Raw genomic sequence first — 22,345 nt, 5'->3', positions numbered from 1 at the left:
ATATACGCTGGCGAAGTTACGTAATTAATCGGATTAACTACCATAGCAATAGGTGCAAACAATTTTGAATATACCGCGCTGCACTACAAGCAGGTTGCACTCATCACCTGTCGCCAATCATATAGTAGATTGAATACAATACCGCTCTTTTCAAAGAGACTAATCTTACAGGTGCAAGTGATTAGCATTTCTTTGACATCTATGGTTCAATGCAGAGGTACCGCATGAACGTAGTAAGTGCAGCACGATATAATCAAAAATTGTTTGTACCTATTGCTATGGTAGTTAATCCGATTATTACGTAACTTCGCCAGCGTATAGATATCTAGGACCATTTACTTTTTAAAATTTTGATCAACTTCACCAAAAAAAAAAAAATGAAAATTGAGCTAAAAATCAGGCTTTTTTTCATGTTTTTTTTTTTTCGGCAAAATTGAGCATTTTTCAACCAGTTTTGGTAAAAATTTCTCAAAGTTGGTCAAAATTTTAAAAAATGAATAAAAATAGGTTTTAAAAATTAATTTTGTAAAGAATTTTTTGGTACAATGCCCATGAAAATTTGGGTAAAATTGTTTTTTAATTTTCCCCATAACTGAGCATTTTTGCCCAAATTTGACCTCGCATATGAATGCATCAAGTCCTTGTCATTTTAAAAGACCAAAAATGGAGCAGTTATGAGGCCCATAATTCCCTGAGGGTTAAGACCAACCTTAAGAATTAATTTTTTACTGTTATGTGACTATATGGTAATACCAGTTATATTCACCAGATAGCCAGCTCACATAAAAATCATCACTTCAAATCACAGATGTTCCAATATCTATGTTCAAATACAATGTTAACAGCTCTCCTAGCAATCATGCTAGAGAATGATTTGACCACTCGCCTAGCATCATACTAGAGAGTGAGTAACCACTCCCCTTTAAAATCTAGACGACAAAGCCTGTCACAAGGATCTATGATTGGCCCTGTTACATGTATGTCATTCACCATAATATTATACACTTGTCAATCAAGAAACCTCTCTATATGTTACGGTGATGACATTCAGTTATACAGATATTTTAATGTATCTTATCCAAACTCCATGAAAACAGCCTCATCTAGCATCACTGAATAAAACACTGGATGACCGTAAAATCTCTGGAAGCTAAATGATGAGGAGATAGAGTTTTCTATTGGCGCATCAAATTATCATACACATAGATTATCTCCTGCTATGCTAACAGTTGGCGATGATTCCATCAATCCAGCTCTGCAATCCAGTATGCAACCTCTCTGTTATATTTGATACACAGATGACAGTGGCTGCACATATCATATAGGCCTACATTGTATCCCTGTAATCTATTATAAATTAGCAACTACATAAAATATCAATTGGTTTCAAGGACCATGGCATCTACTATCTGGTGGTTTGTGCCTTGATCTTGTCCCAAATGGACTATGGCAATGGATTGTTATTAAGTTCCAATAATGACATCCAAAGACTTCAGGGCAGTTCTTATTTGCTGCATTCTTGATTCTCTATACTCTTTTGTTCTTTGTGTTGTTGCCTGTTAAAAGGCTGCTTCAAACTATTGAAGGAATCCTTACTCCTTAGACAGTGCTAGTGCCTGCAGAAAAGTTATTAATGAGAATAACATGAATATTAATAATAATTTAACACAACATTTTCAGACCTTCCTTTTATTTAAGAAATAAAGGGTAATGCATTATCCTTTACACCCAAATAATGTGTCCTCACCCATTATTTAAACGTTTTTACTGCCAAGGACACATTATTTGCGTGTAAAGGATAATGCTGCACCCTTTATTTCTATTCTATTACCAGAAAATAGTGCGATTTAAAGAGAAAATATCATTTTTTGGCACAAATATTTTCAGTTGTTTACTTCAAGGTGGAGCGTGTATCGCGGAAATATTGCACAGCGTAATGCTGTGCGTAGAGTGTGTTACGGCGCTTGACCCATTATTGCAGAATAATGGGCTGTCATGTGCGTGTTTAAAAAAAAAATCACAATGCGCGATTTTTAATAATGGGTCGTAAGAGTAATAGAATTATAAATAAGTCACAGAATTTTTAAAATTATATACGGTAGATATTTAAGGTGGCAAACTTAACTATGGTGTTGTGCACAGAATTGCTTTAAAATTATCGTACAGGATGTGATTTTTCAAAACAGCTTTTTGACTTATGCAAATTCACAAAATCCCATTTAAACACTTTTCTTTGCTGATTTAAGTTAAATGAACATAATGGATTTGACATGTAGCTAGCTATTGTATCTGTAAGGTGTAGTATTTGAGTTAGCTATCTGAAAATACAAATAAAGACAAAATGCCACCTAAAATGGTCAATATGTTCTATATACGTCTTTCATAAGGCGAAGTTAGAAGGTAGCATGAACTAGCAGCATTTGCATTCGAATATTGAGACAAGTAAAGCTGACACACATGAGGAATGGTATTGGTTTTATTAAGGAAATCCCAATGATTGATATAAGTAGTGTCATTTCCACCCCATTTGCATGATGTTTTTTGCAAATCTAAGCTAAACTTATTTAACATTCGGCCGAAAATTCTGCCCAAAACATATAGTGTAAACCTTAACTCACCTCTAGGAAGATCAATTGCAAAACATCAGATGCCCTGACACCCAAACTCGCAGCCAATGGCTTCACATGTTCATTTACTTCATGAAGTTTGCACCATTCTTTAAAATATAAAACACAAAAATCATAAATGTTACATGTGGGTAAAATATAGAAGATTAAAATTGTGCTTTACAAGATACCCATGAATACCGCAACTTTGTCACAGGTGGGATAGGATAGTAAAGATGATTTGATTTAAACAATACAACATTCCCTTGTATACCACAACTTTGTCACGGGTGGGAAGGGACACCTAAATCATAATTTTAATTGTGTTATACAACATTCCCTTGTATACCACAACTTTGTCACAGGAGGGACAGGATACTACAAATAATTTACATTATATAGCACAATAGATAGTGTCCTGTTCCACCCATGATAAAGTTGTAGTATACATGGGAGTGTTGTATAGCTGAATGGAAATCATCTTTGTACTCTGTTCCACCCATGATAAAGTTGTAGTATACATGGGAGTGTTGAATAGCTCAATGGAAATCATCTTTGTACTCTGTTCCACCCATGATAAAGTTGTAGCATACATGGGAGTGTTGTATAGCTCAATGGAAATCATCTATAGTACTCTGTTCCACCCATGATAAAGTTGTAGCATACATGGGAGTGTTGTATAGCTCAATGGAAATCATCTATAGTACTCTGTTCCACCCATGATAAAGTTGTTGTATACATGGGAGTGTTGTATAGCTCAATGGAAATCATCTTTAGTACTCTGTTCCACCCATGATAAAGTTGTAGTATACATGGGAGTGTTGTATAGCTGAATGGAAATCATCTTTGTACTCTGTTCAACCCATGATAAAGTTGTAGTATACATGGGAGTGTTGAATAGCTCAATGGAAATCATCTTTGTACTCTGTTCCACCCATGATAAAGTTGTAGCATACATGGGAGTGTTGTATAGCTCAATGGAAATCATCTATAGTACTCTGTTCCACCCATGATAAAGTTGTAGTACACATGGGAGTGTTGTATAGCTGAATGGAAATCATCTATAGTACTCTGTTCCACCCATGATAAAGTTGTAGTATACATGGGAGTGTTGTATAGCTCTATAGAAATCATCTTTGTGCTCTGTTCCACCCATGATAAAGTTGTAGTATACATGGGAGTGTTGTATGATAAAGTTGTATTATACATGGGACCGTTGTATCGCTCAATGGAAATCATCTATAGTACTCTGTTCCACCCATGATAAAGTTGTAGTATACATGGGAGTGTTGAATAGCTCAATGGAAATCATCTTTGTACTCTGTTCCACCCATGATAAAGTTGTAGCATACATGGGAGTGTTGTATAGCTCAATGGAAACCATCTATAGTACTCTGTTCCACCCATGATAAAGTTGTAGTATACATGGGAGTGTTGTATAGCTGAATGGAAATCATCTATAGTACTCTGTTCCACCCATGATAAAGTTGTAGTATACATGGGAGTGTTGTATAGCTCAATAGAAATCATCTTTGTGCTCTGTTCCACCCATGATAAAGTTGTAGTATACATGGGAGTGTTGTATGATAAAGTTGTAGTATACATGGGAGTGTTGTATAGCTCAATGGAAATCATCTATAGTACTCTGTTCCACCCATGATAAAGTTGTAGTATACATGGGAGTGTTGAATAGCTCAACGGAAATCATCTTTGTGCTCTGTTCCACCCATGATAAAGTTGTAGCATACATGGGAGTGTTGTATAGCTCAATGGAAATCATCTATAGTACTCTGTTCCACCCATGATAAAGTTGTAGTATACATGGGAGTGTTGTATAGCTGAATGGAAATCATCTATAGTACTCTGTTCCACCCATGATAAAGTTGTAGTATACATGGGAGTGTTGTATAGCTCAATAGAAATCATCTTTGTGCTCTGTTCCACCCATGATAAAGTTGTAGTATACATGGGAGTGTTGTATAGCTCAATGGAAATCATCTATAGTACTCTGTTCCACCCATGATAAAGTTGTAGCATACATGGGAGTGTTGTATAGCTCAATGGAAATCATCTATAGTACTCTGTTCCACCCATGATAAAGTTGTAGTATACATGGGAGTGTTGTATAGCTGAATGGAAATCATCTTTGTACTCTGTTCCACCCATGATAAAGTTGTAGCATACATGGGAGTGTTGTATAGCTCAATGGAAATCATCTATAGTACTCTGTTCCACCCATGATAAAGTTGTAGTATACATGGGAGTGTTGTATAGCTCAATGGAAATCATCTATAGTACTCTGTTCCACCCATGATAAAGTTGTAGCATACATGGGAGTGTTGTATAGCTCAATGGAAATCATCTATAGTACTCTGTTCCACCCATGATAAAGTTGTAGTATACATGGGAGTGTTGTATAGCTGAATGGAAATCATCTTTGTACTCTGTTCCACCCATGATAAAGTTGTAGTATACATGGGAGTGTTGTATAGCTCAATGGAAATCATCTTTGTGCTCTGTTCCACCCATGATAAAGTTGTAGTATACATGGGTGTGTTGTATAGCACAGTGGAAATCATCAATAGTACTCTGTTCCACCTGTGATAAAGTTGTAGTATACATGGGAGTGTTGTATAGCACAATGGAAATGATCTATAGTGTTCAGTTCCACCTGTGATATAGTTGTAGTATACATGGGAGTGTTGTATATAGCACAATGGAAATCATCTATAGTACTCTGTTCCACCTGTGATAAAGTTGTAGCCTAGTATACATGGGAATGTTGTACATGTATAGCACAATGGAAATCATCAATAGTACTCTGTTCCACCTGTGATAAAGTTGTAGTATACATGGGAGTGTTGTCTAACACAATGGAAATCATCTATAGTGTTCAGTTCCACCTGTGATAAAGTTGTAGTATACATGGGAGTGTTGTATAGCACAATGGAAATCATCTATAATGCTCCATTCCACCTGTGACAAAGTTGTAGTATACATGGGAGTGTTGTATAGCACAATGGAAATCATCTATAGTGCTCTGTTCCACCTGTGATAAAGTTGTAGTATACATGGGAGTGTTGTATTGCACAATGGAAATCATCTATAGTACTCTGTTCCACCTGTGATAAAAGTTGTAGTATACATGGGAATGTTGTATAGCACAATGGAAATCATCTATAGTGATAATATTGTTGTACACATGAGAGTGGTATACACATGTAGCACAATGGGAATCATGAACTTCAATGTCCTGTTTCACTTGTGAGCATGATAAAGTTGTGGCATACACTAGAGTGTTTATTCTAGTCTTTTGTTGCCTACTGAAAAGTTGAACGAAGATCATTTCTGTTTTCGGTTTCGGGAGTTATGTTAATTTCTGACATGAAAACGTGACATGAGAGAGTTGATGCTAATACAGACAAGAGAAGTGTCTAAATTTTATGGTCGTAAATTAGCGATAAATTGTACGGCTTCAATTGACTTGCGTGAGGGTGTATAGGTACTTCCGCCTAGGCGGAGTGGCTCATGAAAAAGCCCAGCATAGAAATATACACTAATCAGTGTTGCCACGAATTACGTATACTTGTTCGTGCAATCGCGAAAAAATAGGTCATATGATTATGTAGAGATGAGACAGGGAATTCTTTTCGTCCAAAATACACCTTAAAACTTGTGTGTCCGAGATAGTAACTCGGGGCCCGACTTAGTAACCCGGGGCCTCGACTCGGGACCCGAGATAGTAACTCAGGGTCCAAGATAGTAACTCGGGCCCGACTTAGTAACTCGATATCTGAGTTAGTAACTCGGGCCCGGACTTAGTATCTTGGGTCCAAGATAGGCCCGAGATAGTATCTCAGACTTAGTAACTCTGGGTCCAAGATAGTAACTCGGGGTCCGAGATAGTAACTTGGGGCCTCGACTTAGTAACTCAGGGTCTAAGACAGTAACTCGGGGCCTCGACTTAGTAACTCGGTGCCTCGACTTAGTAACTCGGGGTCCGAGATAGTAACTCGGGGCCCCGACTTATTAACTCGGGGTCAGAGATAGTAACTTGGGGCCTCGACTTAATAACTTGGGGTCTGAAACAGTAACACGGACCGCGAGATAGTAACTTCGGGTCTGAGATAGTAACTTCGGGCTTCGACTTAGTAACTTGGGTCTGAGATAGTAACACTCTCCCGAGATAGTAACTTGGGGCCTCGACTTAATAACTCGGGGTCTGAAACAGTAACTTGGACCCCGAGATAGTAACTCGACGTTAAGTAACTCGGGCCCCTTAGACTGAGTAATTCGGGGTCTGAGATAGTAACTTCGGGCCTCGACTTAGTAACTTCGGGGTCCGTGATAGTAACTCGGGGCCTCGACTTATTAACTCGGGTCTGAGGTAGTAACACGGACCCCAAGATAGTAACCCGGGGTCCGAGATAGTAACTCAGGCCTCGACTTAGTAACACGTGTTGCGGGAAAGAACAGCACGGACCCGGGTAGGGTAACTGGGGAGCCCACAGATAGTACGCCGGGGCCCCGGCGTAGGAACTGGGGGGCAGAGATAGTAACTCGGGGCATGGACTTAGTACCTCGGGGTCCAAGGTAGTAACGTGGGGCCTCAACTTAGTAACTTGGTATCTGAGATAGTAACACAGACCCAAGATAGGAACTTCGGGGTCCGAGATAGTAATTGGGCCCGACTTAGTAACTTCGAGTCCGAGATAGTAACTTGGGGCCTCGACTTAATAATTGGGGCCCTGAATTACTATCTCAGACCCCGAGTTACTATCTCGGGGTCCGTGTTACTGTTTCAGATACCAAGTTGCTAAGTTGAGGCCCCAAGTTACTATCTCGACCCCGAGTTAATAAGTCGGGCCCGAGTTACTATCTCGACCCGAGTTAATAAGTCAGGGCCCGAGTTACTATCTCAGACCCCGAGTTACTATCTCGGGGTCAGTGTTACTATCTCAGACCCGAGTTACTAAGTCGAAGCCCCGAGTTACTATCTCGGACCCCGAGTTACTAAGTCGAGGCCGGACCCCGAGTTACTAAGTCGGGGCCCGAGTTACTATTTCGGACCCCGAGTTACTAAGTTGGGGCCCTAAGTTACTAAGTTGGGGCCCCAAGTTACTAACTCAGACCCGAAGTTACTATCTCGGACCCCGAGTTACTAAGTCGAGGCCCCGGTTTACTATCTCAGACCCCGAGTTACTAAGTCGGGCCCGAGTTACTATTTCGGACCCCGAGTTACTAAGTTGGGGCCCTAAGTTACTAAGTTGGGCCCCCAAGTTAGTAACTCGGACCCGAGTTACTATCTCGTTGTCCGTGTTACTATCTCAGACCCTGAGTTACTAAGTTGAAGCCCCGAGTTACTATCTCGGTACCCGAGTTACTAAGTTGGGGCACCCAAGTTACTAACTCAGACCCCGAGTTACTATCTCGTTGTCCGTGTTACTATCTCAGACCCCGAGTTACTAAGTTGAGGCCCCGAGTTACTATCTCGGACCCCGAGTTATTATATCTCTGACCCCAAGATATTAAGTCGAACCCTGAGTTACTATCTAAGGGCCCGTGTTATTAAGTCGGGCCCGAGTTACTATATCAGACCCTGAATTAGTATCTCGGGACCCTGAGCTACTATCTCGGATCCCCAATTAGTATCTCGGGGCCCCGAATTACTATCTCGGACTCCGAGTTACTAAGTCGGGGCCCCGACTTACTATCTTGGACCCTGAGTTACTATCCCGGACCCTGAGTTATAAAGTCGGGCCCCGAATTACTATCTCGGACTCCGAGTTACTAAGTCGGGCCCCGACTTACTATATCGGACCCTGAGTTACTATCCCGGACCCTGAGTTATAAAGTCGGGGGCCCGGATTACTATCTCAGACCCGAGTTACTAAGTCGGGGCCCGAGTTACTATTTCGGACCCCGAGTTACTAAGTTGGGGCCCTAAGTTACTAAGTTGGGGCCCCCAAGTTACTAACTCAGACCCCGAGTTACTATCTCGGACCCCGAGTTACTAAGTCGAGGCCCCGGTTTACTATCTCAGACCCCGAGTTACTAAGTCGGGCCCCGAGTTACTATTTCCGACCCTTAGTTCCTCAGTTTGGGCCCTAAGTTACTAAGTTGGGCCCCCAAGTTAGTAACTCGGACCCGAGTTACTATCTCGTTGTCCGTGTTACTATCTCAGACCCTGAGTTACTAAGTTGAAGCCCGAGTTACTATCTCGGTACCGAAGTTACTAAGTTGGGGCCCCAAGTTAAGTTAGGGCCCCAAGTTACTAACTCAGACCCCGAGTTACTATCTCGTTGTCCGTGTTAGACCCCGAGTTACTAAGTTGAGGCCCGAGTTACTATCTCGGACCCCGAGTTATTATATCTCTGACCCCAAGATATTAAGTCGAACCCTGAGTTACTATCTAAGGGCCCGTGTTATTAAGTCGGGCCCGAGTTACTATATCAGACCCTGAATTAGTATCTCGGGACCCTGAGCTACTATCTCGGATCCCCAATTAGTATCTCGGGGCCCCGAATAACTCAGGGTCCGGATAGTAACTCCGAGTTACTAAGTCGGGGCCCCGACTTACTATCTCGGACCCTGAGTTACTATCCCGGACCCTGAGTTATAAAGTCGGGGCCCCGAATTACTATCTCGGACTCCGAGTTACTAAGTCGGGGCCCCGACTTACTATCTCGGACCCTGAGTTACTATCCCGGACCCTGAGTTATAAAGTCGGGGGCCCGGATTACTATCTCGGACCCCGAGTTACTATCTTGGGGTCCGTGTTACTATAATAAATGATTATGATTTAGCAGAAATAATGATGCTCGTCTTGAATTGATGCAAAGACAGAGTTTCAAGGTTTATACGATATGATGGTGGTAAGTTATTCCATAAATTTGAAGCTCTTACAATAAATGTACGTTTACCACTATTAGAATTATATTTAGGCATGATCAATGTGTTAGAAGAATGACCCCTTGCTTTGTGATCATGAACATTATGGACAAAGTCAAATTGATTACATAAATATTCAGGACACATATTTTTGATACATTTGAAGGTAAGAATAATCATGTGATTAGACCATCTATCACAAAGTTTAATCCAATTTAAAGAATTTAACATGTCATCTACTGGTGTTCTAATATCAGCAAAGAGAATTGTTCTAGCTTATCTGTTATGAAGTACTTGAAGCTGATCAGTAGCGTAGCCAGCGGAGGGGGGGCAGGGGGGCAGAGTCCTGACAAAAAATGAAAGAAAAAAGTGCCCCTCTGACAAAAAATAAAAGGGAAAATCAGGAGGGCAAAGGAAAAGAAAAGGGGCAAGGAGCCCTTTTCTACCGAAATTCAGCCTGAAAATACACAATTTTTCCGTGCTTGGCAAGATATTGCAAAAGATTAAGCCCTTTCCATCCTGATAATGGGCGAAAATAGTGTAAAATACCATTTTTTTTGCGCACATCGTCCCAATAAAGCCTTTTGTCTCTATGTATTGTATGATGCAACTGTAATTTTTTTTCGTCTGTGCCCCAAAAATTTTATTTTGCCCCCCTGACCAAAAAAAGCTGGCTACGCCCCTGAAGCTGATATTGATTGGTTGCAGAACAATTAGACCACACACTGCTGGCATAGTCGAAATGTGGAATTACAAGAGCATTAGAGAGCATAACTAAGGTTTTATGAGGAAGGAAATACTTAGCACGTTTTACAACACCAATTCTCTTGGAGATATTTCCAGATACATAATCAATGTGTGATGACCAAGACATATTACTATCAAACTTAATACCAAGATATTTGAAAACATCAACTCTTTCAATAATTTTGTCATCAAATGTGAGAGTTATGTCCTTGTAATGATTAAGCGTATGATTAGTTCCAAAAACCATAAACTTAGTTTTATCAGTATTTAATGTGAGCTTATTAGCTTTAAACCAGTTAGCAACAGTTTTTAGGTTAGATTCAAGTTGCATTTTTAGGTCATCAGCATTTTTTGCTTTACACATAAGAGAAGTATCATCTGCATACATTACTGTCTTACAAGTTACAACATCAGGTAAACAATTAACAAAAATTATAAATAGCAGAGGACCCAAGATTGAGCCTTGAGGAATTCCAGTATTATAAGTTTTGAAATCTGACAGAAAAGAATTCACATGCACAGCTAGAGCCCTATTACTTAGGTATGATTTAAACCAACCAAGTTCATTACCCTTAATACCATAGTCAGCAAGTTTATTAATTAGAATTTCATGATTTACCGTATCAAAAGCCTTTTTTAAAGCCAAAAATATAACTCCTGTTGCAAAACCATTGTCCATATTATTAAGAATATAATCTTGAACATCTAGTAAAGTTGTTGTTGTAGAATGATTGGATCTAAAACCAGATTGAGAATCCGAAAGAATATTTCTACTACAAAGATAATCATATAATTGGTTATGAACAGTTCTTTCAATAATCTTTGAAATAATTGGCAAGACAAAAATCGGCCTGTAATTGCTTACGTTATTCTTATCACCAGATTTAAAAATTGGAGTGACTTTGGCTTTCTTCCACTCATCAGGAAATTTGGAACTGTTTAAAGAAATGTTACAAATATGAGCAAGTGATTTTGACACATGAGGTGCAGCCAATTTGAGCAGTTTTACATTGAATTTATCTAAACCTGGTGACTTATTATTATCCATATTACATATTTGGTTATATACAAAATCATAGGATACAGAATAGAATTTAAAACTCTCACTATATGGTTACATCGAAATATACTACTTTTCCCATCATTACATGGGCAGATGATATCAATATTATCAAATTGTTTACTAAGTTCTTCACCAACTGAGGTGAAGAATTGATTAAATGAGTCAGCAGTATCTTTACTGCTGCCCATTTTGGCTTATAATGTTAGGCACATTTGGCTTACCTTTTTTACTTGGAATTACTTTTTTTATTGTTTTCCATAACTTTTTGCTATCATGTACATTATCATTAATTGCCCTTTCAAAGTGCTTCTTCTTCAAATAAAATTTCATATTATTAACTCTATTTCTAACTGACTTAGCCTTTTCCCAATCATCAGGGTCATTGGTTTTATGAGCCTTGGCATAAAAATAATCCCTATCCTTACACAATTTAAGAAAATTACTGTCTACCCATTCAGGAGATGCCCTTTATACGCTTAGTTTTAAAAGGTGCATGGTCATCGCATGCTTCATTAAACAATGATTGCCACTTAGATAGAGCGTCATCAACATCATCAATACAGTTTACTTGTTCCCAATCAATATTCTGAATTGTGTTCACAAAGAGTTACTATCTCGGGGTCCAAGTTACTGTTTCAGACCCCGAGTTACTAAGTAATTAAGGGCCCAGGGTGTAGACATCACCCTGGGTGTAGACATAATTATTGCACAGTCCCTATAGTATTGTGTTGTCGTGGATACATGTAGTTGATAAATTACTCGATCAAATCATTTGGATAACAGGGTACTACACCCCTGCCCAATTTTGTGCCTATTTTTACATTTTTCTCAAAAATTATAGAGCATTGGTGACAAGTAAGATATGTATATTATAGGGGCAAGGACTACAACTGCTACACTGGAAATTTTATTTCAGCACAGACAGCAGTTGTGGAGTTACAGTCAAAAATTAGGGAAAACCAATATTTGATCAATAAATCAATAACTACTTGCCTTGAGTTGCTGAATTTTCAGTGCAGTAGTTATAGTCCTTGTCTCTATAATCTAGAACCTATATCTTACTTGTCACCAATGCACTATGATTTTTGAGAAAAACACAAAAATAAGCAAAAAATTGGCTAGGGGTGTAGTACCCCCTTAAACATAATAGATCCCACACAATTTAAAACCAACATAACCCAACATCTACAAGAAATCTATAGACTAAAATTTGCATGCATGCGCATATCAACCTAACCGTTTTACTCCTCTAGGACTGTTGGGCAGTATCAAGATCAAGATGATGTGCAAATTCCAAGTTAGATTTCATCATGTTCTTGCTGTCATTGACATATTTTGTAGAGACGACTAGAGTCCCCGCTATATGTCGAATGTATGGACTAGGGTAGCCCGAAACATCATGGCCCTGTTCCTTCCTCACTAGGGCCATGAATGCCCTACGTAGGCCTACGTAACAACGGGGCACCGTGAACTCACGTCGCGGTGATGACGCCACACTGACGGCATCTATTTATAGAAAGAATTCAAAACATTTTCCATCCTCAAATGTGCTCAAAATTTACTGAACATGCACCAAATATGTTTTGTTTAAGTCTCATCTTCACGTGAGGAATGGTAGGAAGTGGTATTTATGAGAAAACGTGGTATTTTATGTGTACCCTGGACCAGATATGCTCAGGAGTCTCAGACCTTCGTGCGGAGAAGGACAGTGGAAATCAGGGGTACAGCATTACGGCCCAAAAGTCGGGGGTTGTTTTCCTGTGTTTTTCACTCCAGAGCTTGCAGAAAATCCAAATACATGGGGTGAAAATTAAATCTTGGGGGTGAAAAATATTTTGCAGTGTAGTCAGGGGTAGGAGTACGGTCCAAAAGTAGCTAGAGGGTCAGTTTTCACCCCCGAGCTTGCACATATCCCAATAGAGGGTGAAAAATTAATATTTTTTAAATTTAGGGGGTCCTTCACCCCGCTACCCCTGGTGGAAATCGTAGTGACGGACGTGTGAGTACCTCGGGCTAGGACTAGGGAGCCAATTGTCAAAAGCCGTAACTCACACATATTATACGATACACCCATCGAATGTGTGTCATCGGTCCAGTCATCGGCCTTGTAGGAACCCATGGATTAGGTCCATGTACACATACGATGCCGATGGGTGTACCCCGCTAGAGTCCCGGACTAGAGTTTTAAATTATACTATGTAGTATGTACAGTACTCGGAGAACGTGGTTGTGGTATATTTTTTCTGTATACATCGCTATTTATAGAAAGGATAAATCAACTTGAGAAAATATTGTGACTTGCTCAAGTTGTTATACTCGCGTACATACTCACACTGTACAGAGTTGTACAGTATGTACATCAGTGCAGAAACTATCACAGCTTTTGGTATTAATATTGGTAAGCTTACACTACCATAATTAATTGACCTCATGAAATAACTGGTAAGAAACTGGACGAAATGTACACTTACTGTTGTTTAAAATGCTTGAATTCCGAAATTACTGGTTAGAAACTGGAACAAAAGTACACTTTTCTATAATACTGTGGTTTAAAATTCAACCGCCGTGTGTGTGTTAATTAATTTCACTGTGGTGACGAGCTAGATCTATTAATACCATCATTCATGATCTGTACGAGTCGATTATTAAAAAAATGTATGACGCGGATGACGTAGAGTTCATTAATATTCATTATACTACTACGATTTCTTCATGAGAGGGGTCTGGCACACGACACCGGCCATAGGCGCGGCTAGGCGTATCATACCATACATTGCAGTTCAAATGCATCATTATTCATGATCATGATTGTGGCCTAGTCGAGCCTAGCATGCATACCAGTCGGTCTGCTGACTCGCCGCGGCACAAAAATACCCCAATTTTGCACAAAACAATCCATGATGTCAAATTATCACATCCAAAGTGTCGCCATGAACGTCAGCTTCAACTTCTCCAGCCAAAGTTTTTGCATTGATAATCAGGTTTCATGTAATCATGAAATTAAACCTTGTTTGATGTGTATTCCCATTGCCACAGCATAACGGTTTTCCAACTTGTCTTCTACGATAAAGCTGCTGCTGATGAGCGCTGAGGCTAAAACCTATAATTAAAGACCGAATTAAAAAAGACTAGTTTGCGTCTGACGTCATGACAAAGGCGCGCCGTGATTGGTTGCTGACCTGCGCAGTATGGCATTTTTGGTCTGGTTTACAGGACGGCATATAGACTTGATCCACCAGTCCTTCAACTGCTTACGCACGGTCATCGGGTTGTGCTTGCAGGTGAGGACTGATAACGATTGCGTTCGAAAATTGGAGCATTTATTAGCTCATGAATAATTAATTAGTTCTTATCACGTGGTCACAGCATCTCCTTTTAAGGATGTTATAATTTATTATGAATGAAATATTTGCATTGTTTACTATAATCATGACATTTGACATGAAATTATAAATAAATAAACAAATTTGTACTGCCTGAATATTTATTCATTCTCATTTCACACATCATTTTCCAGGCCGTTTTCCATGCATTTTTGAGTTGTCACTCGTCTCCTCATGCTTTAGCTCTTTGACTTGCAAAATATGCATTGTTTTTCCTTTTTTTCTTTCATCATTTAATTCGCACGTGGGAAATTGAAAAAAAAAAAATATATTGATTGTAATACAATATTTCACTTTTTTTACTGTTTATTTTATTAATTGTTCAACTTGATTCACGTGTATTTTGTTTCTATGACCAGTGTGTTTGTTTATATTAGGGGGCTGTCATTTTTTTCGAAAGGGGGTGGGTCATGAATATACTGGGGATCATAGAATTTTTAGACCAAAAATAGAGGGGGTTATAATTTTTACCCCAAAATAGAATTGAAGGCTGATGACACAAAATTTGCCCAAGCTGCGCATGCATTCTTTCAATTTACGCTCAAAAGGTACGTACAATCTTTAGTTAATTCAAAATAATACATAATTCAAATTTTTTGCCCGCTCCTCGCACCTTCTTTACGCTTTTTTAACCCTATGATCAAAATTTTAACACGCTCCACACACTTTCTTCACATTTTTAGTTTTGCATGCCTCGCGCCTTACTAGTTCCGGTGATGAATAATTTGTCGTCAGTCTGTGCAGGCGGAGGGGGTCATAAAACTTTTCGACTCGAGATAAGGGAGTCGTAAAAAAAATAGCCCGCGATAGGGGTCATAAAAATTTACTTAGATTATACCGCTTGTAAGTCATGTATAAATGTGCAGTTGGGAGTGGGCCTAGGACTACGGTGCGGGATTGGTAGTCAGTATAGTGTTACGGCACGGTAGTCACAATGTAACGCAACTTACGTCACACAACTTACGTGGCGTAACTTACGCTTCATGTAACTTACATTGCGTTGTTAATTTACGCAACGTGACACCCCTTTACGTTGCGTAACTTATGTTGCGTTGCGCAATTTACGTTGCGTTGCATTGTTAAGTTACGCAACGTAACTTACGTTGAATAACTTACGCTTGCGTAACCTATGTTACGCAACTTCGTCACACAACTTATGTGACGTAACTTACGTTATGCGTTGCATTGTTAATTTACGCAAGCGTAACTTCACGTTACGCAACGTAACGTAACTTATGTTACGCAATGTAACGTAACTTACGTTGCTTTGCGCAACTTACGCTGCATAACTTACGTTGCATTGCGTTGTTAAGTTACGCAACGTAACTTACGTTATGCAACATAACTTACGTTGCGTTGTTAATTTACACAACATAACTTACGTTACGCAACGTAACTTACGTTGCGTAACTTACATGTATTGCATTGCATTGTTAAGTTACCCAACATAACTTACAAACGTAACTTATGTTGCGTAACTTACGTCACAATGTTACGCAACTTACGTTCTAATAACGGTAGGTACACGGCTAGGCTGTAGACTATAATACAGCAAGTCATGCAAGTGTAACACCATGCATACATAACGATACGATGTGTGTATAATAGGTCCAATCTTAGACTAATGTGTGTATGCGTGACGTAGACTACGGCAAGTATAATGCCCTGATGGTACGATGCATAGATTACGGTAAGTGTAATGCCTAAATGGAGAAATGCGTGCAAGGCCCAGCCGTAGACTTGGAAAAGGTTAGGTAAATAGGATTACATGTACCGTACATAGTCACGGTACTAATACTACTACTGTTAGGCCTAGCATGACCAGTATTTTGTCCTACATTCATGCAAAACATATCATGACAGGCTAGGCCTATCATTCTTCTAGGCTTACATACTCACACTTGAATACTTTGTGGCTAAGCCTAAGCCATGAACTTGAAGCCCGAGCCTAGGCATGCTAGACCTAGTCATAATTGTGGGACTCCGTTTTTGGATCGAGTCTTTGTCAAATTGTAAAATTGAGTCTTGAGATCCAACCCATGATTTGGCATGAAGACATGAACTTACCAGTTTCAACATGAAGAATACCATCCATTCGATTTCAAGTGCAGTGCAGCGTCTGATGTAGGAGTAGTGCAGTTGCACAGCACAGTTCTCGGTGAGGCAAGTTACAATGTATTGACAGCGGGACTGACAGTCGTGCAATGACAAGCATGTACTCAGATTCAGACTTGACATACACTGTGACATCGTAATTTGTAAACCAGCACCATCACGATCACACTGTTCATGGTTTGATTATGACATGACGAAGACCCGGGCGGGTTCAAGAACATGACAACATTAGCTCTTCGTGCAGCATATCTGTCAATTATGATGTACATGACATGTATGCCGTAGGCCCTACATGCCTATCATGGTATGCAATCATCATCATGATCATTCATGACCATCACGACAATGAATTTTCTTTGTCCGTCTTGAGACCGTGCATGACTTAGTAGCTTTCTGTAGTACTTACATGCTTAGCCGGTGCCTAGGCTACACTGATCAATGAATAACATACAAATTACGGTGTGTGTACAATCCGTATAGTTGAATTTATCAGGCTGCTTGTTGACAGTGTACATACAATTCATGAATTGCAAACTAGAAAATGCCGATTGCCGTTTACATGGCACAAAAATGCCTCCTATTTTGCTCTAAAATAACCCATGACTTCAGATAAACGGTCTAAAAGATAACCAGCAACGTCACCTTCAACTTCTCCAGCCAAAGTTTCAGCATTGACAATCAGGTTTGAAATTAAACATATTTTGTTGTTTTTTCTATGCACTTTCACACAGACAAGCTGATGGCATCTCTCTGCTCTGATTTCACAAAAAAAATTAATTTCATGAATAATTAATCACGTATCATCTCTTTTACAAGCCCTAACTGCCCGTACAACAAGTATTGCGCAGGCGTCAACGATAATACTGCTGATGAGTTTGAGCTAGTTTCTACGTCATTGATTGAGCTACTGCGCACGCCCGACGTGTTTTCGTCGTGAAAACAATACAATACAAAAGAATTAATCGCCCCACTTTTTTGCACGGTTCGTTCTCAGGCCACCGGTGTTCATTTCCGCCACCACCGGCAGCGAGGTTACGCGCAAGAGCTTGACAACGGCCGTTTAGCCGCGAATTTTGAAACTGCGATTGAGCAAAATTTTGCCCCATATCGGCTCATTAAAAGGTACATTTTTCAAATATGCGTCATCAGGAAATTAAAAATAACATGTAATAACAATGATAAGGGTTCATTTTATGAAGTAATTGTGTTTTTTAATTAAAAAGAAAAATCAGGTGAAATAATTGTCTGTTTAAATTTGGATCAATTTACGTGATTTTGACCTGAAAACACAATGTTTTAAAGTAATTTTTGAAAATTTTCGAGATTTTCAGTGTTGAAGTGAAATATTGCAGTTTGATATTCACCGATGTCCTTTTCTAAAACCACAAACCTGATGTTGTTACTAGGTGTTTCCTTTTTGTTATACATTTTCTAAAAACGCCCTTTTTTGTTTTTAAACTTTACGCTGCTTTTCGGCCCGACGTAAATGCGCTATGCGCGCGAGCCTAGCCCAAGTCAATGCGAAGTATCCTTTTTTTTGTGGAAAACGCATAGGTTTTATTTTGGTTGTTTTAATTCGTTCTGAATTTATTATTTGTTGGATATGATAGTAAATTGACACCAACATAGCCTACTTTTGAATAACATTTGAGAATTGACGAAATGTTCAACGATTGACCCCGAACACATAAAATGAGACCATAAACGAAAATGCGACCGTCATTTCAGCATGTAGGCCTACATCCATTTAGATTGTACTAAGATGCCCTCTACACAGTTGATCCTTTATTTATTTGATTTCTCAACTAATTTACACTTATTAGTTACAACACTGACTAAAATAAAGGTTTTCTCATTTTTCGCCGGACTTGTCGACATAGGCCTACCTTTTAAAAAGATCTGCAACGGCCAATGGTGCATGCATGCATATGGTTTTAGAATAGGCTTATGAATTTATAGGCCTAGGCTTAATAGGCTGTATAAATAATTGATATAGCCTACCGTACGTGTTATTAATAAAAAATGTTACATTATAAAATGCACAAAATATATCATAAACACCTTTGACAATAAACCTACGTTATTTTCAACTCAGGTGATTGCATAGGCTACCAGCTACAAACAAAAAACTTTAAAAACTTGCAATATATAATAGGCCTAGGTCCTAAACATGAGGCGCGGCGCGGGGCTCCGGGCCGGTTGATTTTGCAACTACAAAAATGTAATCTCTGCCCTGTAACTAATCATCTAAGATAATCATCAGGAGTTTATGCCCACATTCACAAAAAAATAACGACTTCCGAGTACATTGCTCAAAATATAATATTATATATCCTAAAGATTTCGTTTTAGTAACATTGAAATGGGCGTCATTTAACCCCTTAGGCATATTTTCAAACTTTTCCGAATCAAAGGAGCAACGGACTCCACCAGAATGAGAAATACTTTACTTTTTAGGCCCTTATTTAAAATTTGTTTTTGAACGCCAAAATGTTAGGCCTTGTTTATTCTATGATATAATAATATGTAGGCCTATACGCCTAATCTTCGGTCTTATTATTTCCAAAGGTTCAAGTGACCAAAACTACAAAAATGGGCAAACCCTTATTTTCAAACTTTTCCGAATCCGAGGAGCTTGGGAAAATACTTAAATTTAGGCCCTTGTTTACAAGAAAAGACAACACTTTCAGGTCTTCAAACTTTGTTGTATGTATAATAGACTTCCCCATCCTGAAATGCCCCAAATTGGGGGGTTTATGCCTTTTTGGTCAAAAAGGTCCAAATTTTGGGGAAAATCCACTTTTTCAAAATCCCCCCTTAGTCCAGAAAGGTCCAAATAGAAAAAAATGTCCACTTTTTCAAAACCGCCCCCCCCCCCCAAAAAAAAATCCTGATTACGGGCCTGACCCCTTTTAACTCCCTGATTGGAGGATACTAGACCTACATGCATATCCTTTAAAAAACATCAAAATTAACCGTTGTTTGTTTTAAGTAAACATGTAAAGTAGGTCTAGGCCCTATTTTATGCAATAGAATCACGAAATATTCATACATGTTTTAACAGCATGAACATCATGTGTAAATAATTTACTTAATTTTAAAACGTGTTCGAATTTCAAATGTACTGTACTCCTATTCGACCAATACCTCGAAGTCAAAAATGTCGATGTCTCTGATCGACCATAGGCCTATAATTTATTATAAACCGGATGTCAAAAATGTCGATTTTCGGGTTTGGGTAGGCCTATAATAGAGAATGCTTTTGATGCAAGACATTTCAAATTTAATCTAAAACGCACATTCGTGTCTTTAGTTGCCATTTCCTTCTAGCATGTCTAGCCAGCTAGCCCTACAAATAAAACACTTTGGCCCCATGTCGGGAGAAAATATGTACTTGCACTGTAACAAATAAATATGTACTTGCACTGTAACAAATAAACCTGTGGGGTGGGGGTAGGGTCATCCCTTCAGTCTCTAAACAACGCGTTCACCCCTCCAATAAAAGCTAATAAAGTCCATCCTCACTGAGATTTGACCACTTTGTAGGCCTGTAAGTCTTGATCCATAGGCCTGATCCATTATTTAATATTTCGATCCTCCGAATTTCAAACTTTCAGTCCTAAACAAATTTGGCCAAAGTCCACTGCCGTAAAGGTTGGGCAACAGTCCTTTTCACAGTGTTGACTTATAATTCCATGAGAAACAAAAGAAAATGGGAAAAGTTAAAAGCATGTATAGCCCTAGGCCTAAGTGTTTTAAATTTTCCAAAAAAAAAAAAATTCGAAAAAATTGATTTTTCAATGTTGTGCCGACCGATAATACGCTATTCACTAAAAAGAAATCTCATTCTGTTCAAACCAATGTGTGCTATTTGGGAATAGGCCTATACACCTATCCGACTTCGCCATTACTGCGGTGTCCCCGATGTAAAACTGCGGTGTCCCGAGGTCGGGGGTTCTATCCATTATTTATTGTGTGCTATAAAGAATTGTACCCGGGAATTATACACAACAGTGATATTCAATACACAATCATGAGTATTGAATTACGAATTAAATCTCCCGCTCTGGTACATCTGTGTTGCCGTCAATAGAGGGCCAAATACAGTAAACGCTTCTCGGATTGGTGTATACATTAATAGTAAAATTTCATTGGATTTATGAATTATTAGTCTTTAAACATGTTAAAGGAGACTGGAAGATGAAATTAAGATGGCATGCAGGAAAGCGGAAGTAAAAATAAAATATGAAAAAGACATAATATGAACTATAAAGCCATAAAAAATCAGGCATGACAATATAAAAATTTAAACCTAATTTAGGAGAGTTTTTTGCCCCGTTTTTCCGCATTTAATTTCAGTCAGTTTTTCGCCTAATTACCTGCGATTTTTCGGTGTTTTTTTTTCCTTCAAGCATTTCAGGGGTTCATGGATTATCATTCTCCGATGCTTGTAAAATATCTCAAACACAGGAGAAAAAAAAGAAATATGAAAATAAATCATAAAAGACTGGCTGGATTTTTATAGCATTATAATAAAGTAAAAGCAAGGTGCTGCATTAACATAAAGTAAAATAAAGGTGCAATGCATGAGAAAGATGGGAAAATGGGAAAGTAGGCCTAATTAATAATATAGGATATGTTGAGGAAGAAAACAATTGTAGGCCTAGGCCATGAATGAGAATGATCTTTTAATATTAATGTACTCTTTTGGAGTTTTAACTTTCTTCATCTTTATTATAATACCACCAACTCCATGAAGTATTGTTGAACTTATGCATAAAGTCTAATAAGAAATAAATGTTCTTTACATCTAGGCTATGCCTACAAAGTATAATAAGTATTTTTTATTGTTGTGACCTTAATTATGACTCAATATTAGGCCTATAATTAATTTTTCTTAAAGTCATAATGTACGATCTTATAATATGAATTTGGTTAATTTTTTTCAAACCTGATTTTTTGGCATATTTGTAATGTTTACACATGTCACAACTTGCACCTAAATGGAATCAGCCAAATTTCTTGTGTTTGTAGGTAAACAGAGCAAAGTTCGACATAAAGTCTTAATTCAAAGAATTATGACTTTATGTCCTCCCATAACTGCGTGTTAAACGGCCAAAATAACAAGCAGTGTTTCTTTCACTTTACCTCGTTATTTCAGCTTAAAATCAACAGAAACTATTCCCGATAATTATTTCTAGTATTATTTCAGCATTTTGAGTATATAATGACAAATTTAAAATTTGGAAGGAAATCGTACATTAGGCCTAAGCCTTTAATGTCAAATCAAAAAATAACAACAAAAACGGCAAACCAATGTGATGCATGTTTATACGTACGTATAATGAGACACAAAGAATCTTAAAATTTACTTGGATTTACTAGGCCTATCCCCGGCGGGCCGCTCTAATTAGCGCCTTCGGGTAACTAAAAAAAACCCCGTTTTTATTACACAAAAAAAGCAACACCTAGTAGGCCTAGGTCTATTGATGTTCAAAAGTATGTTGGTGTTAATCTATTATCACATCAAACAAACAATA

The 22,345-nt window shown here is 38.6% G+C and overlaps 1 long non-coding RNA gene across 1 annotated transcript; it reads right to left on the bottom strand.

Annotated features, from left to right (window-relative positions):
* Positions 1–1,282: 1,282 nt before the first annotated feature.
* On the bottom strand, positions 1,283–13,954 carry LOC140160381 (uncharacterized). Its single transcript, XR_011859976.1, has 3 exons — positions 13,779–13,954; positions 2,619–2,716; positions 1,283–1,616 (listed from the first exon to the last, which is right to left on the bottom strand). It is a non-coding gene; the product is annotated as an uncharacterized lncRNA (long non-coding RNA).
* Between the last annotated feature and the right edge of the window lie 8,391 nt (positions 13,955–22,345).

The sequence above is a fragment of the Amphiura filiformis genome, chromosome 9, assembly GCF_039555335.1.
Source record: "Amphiura filiformis chromosome 9, Afil_fr2py, whole genome shotgun sequence".
Lineage (NCBI taxonomy): Eukaryota > Metazoa > Echinodermata > Ophiuroidea > Amphilepidida > Amphiuridae > Amphiura > Amphiura filiformis.
The sequence above is the reverse complement of the archived record's forward strand: the minus strand, read 5'-3'. Positions and strand labels throughout refer to the sequence as shown.